At 46.6% G+C, this 1,225-nt stretch overlaps 1 long non-coding RNA gene across 1 annotated transcript in view; it reads right to left on the bottom strand.

Moving 5' to 3' along the window:
* Positions 1–6: 6 nt before the first annotated feature.
* Positions 7–1,225, bottom strand: part of LOC118407786 — an 8,767-nt gene continuing 7,548 nt past the window's right edge. The window contains exon 4 of the long non-coding RNA XR_004830194.1: positions 7–451. This is a non-coding gene — a long non-coding RNA (uncharacterized LOC118407786). The remainder of the gene's footprint in view (positions 452–1,225) is intronic.

The following is a 1,225-nucleotide window of genomic DNA, read 5'->3' as shown; positions in this document are numbered from 1 at the left end:
AATTACAAATATCATATGGCAGGACCCTAGCGCAATATGAATAAGCAATTGAATCTATTGTTCGTGGACGAATGTAGTCAAACCGCAATCACATGTACTTGTCGTAATATAAAGGTTGCAATGGGGACGGTTTTGGACAGTGCTCGAGAACGGAGCATCAGTCGCAGTGGGGAGGATTCAAGCGTGCAGGTGACGTGTTGGAGAATCTTGCTGCGCGGGGTCTCGGTCCATGAAAAAGGTTCCAATTCCTTCTAAACGGCACTCAAGACGGCACATCGTCAGCGAACGCACGTTTTGATCAAATGGCATCTTTGATGCGACCCACTGGAAGATCACAGTTCTCCTCTTTGTTTGACGTGGGAGTGTGGCAGTTGCAAGCGCCTCCGCAGTCACATGTCTCCTCGCCATGACCAGTCGAATCACCAGTTCCTTGTCTGGAATGGGCGTTGTTCTGAAAATTGAAGGGAAAAAATGCATCTTTTGTAACTGACAATGAATTCGAATTATCTGACTTAAGCTTCGTAAGGCTAGTTTCAAAGGATGTGTGAAACTGAGCGGCTGAATTTCGACACAACAACGATCTGTTGAGGAACGTGGGCGCTGAGACATCGGGACCATTATTGTTATGAATACATAATCACAATCCCCTAGACGTTAAATGTGCTAATATGGTGAACTAAATGCCAATATCACGTAAAAAAAATTATCCAGTTTTAATTCTCTGACAATGCTTAGGTTGTCTTTAGGTACTAGAGTCATTGTTTATGATTCTGATGCGGAGACAATGATCCCATGAATTAGTGCGCAGTAAGTGAAGTGAAGTACTTGGTGAAAGTGAGCCGTTTTTAATGCGTGCTAATGGGGGGGGGGGGGGCGTGAGGGCACGCGCCAACACCACGGGGTCCGCACTTCAGTACAGCCAAGGAAATTATCGTCAATTATCTGCTACGGGTTACTCTTACGTGAAAACTGACTGGGATGATAGTTTTACAACCTTTCCGAGCCAGAATCTGGGACAAACGCGGCGAGCCGCGCCAGTTCACAGCGGGGGCTTTCCCCAGAGATCGCTGGAATAGCATCCTCACACTCAGGGTTGACATCGCGGCAAAGCACTAACGATATCACCCCTGACAAATCAGCCAGGGTATTTGGGTATTTGGCTTCTTGTTGTCGGAAGCTCGGAAAGGCGCCATATAAGGCGACTCATTAATATTCAAGAGCAAGA

This window comes from Branchiostoma floridae, unplaced genomic scaffold (genome assembly GCF_000003815.2).
Source record: "Branchiostoma floridae strain S238N-H82 unplaced genomic scaffold, Bfl_VNyyK Sc7u5tJ_1465, whole genome shotgun sequence".
Lineage (NCBI taxonomy): Eukaryota > Metazoa > Chordata > Leptocardii > Amphioxiformes > Branchiostomatidae > Branchiostoma > Branchiostoma floridae.
This window is presented reverse-complemented; position numbering and strand designations above follow the sequence as displayed.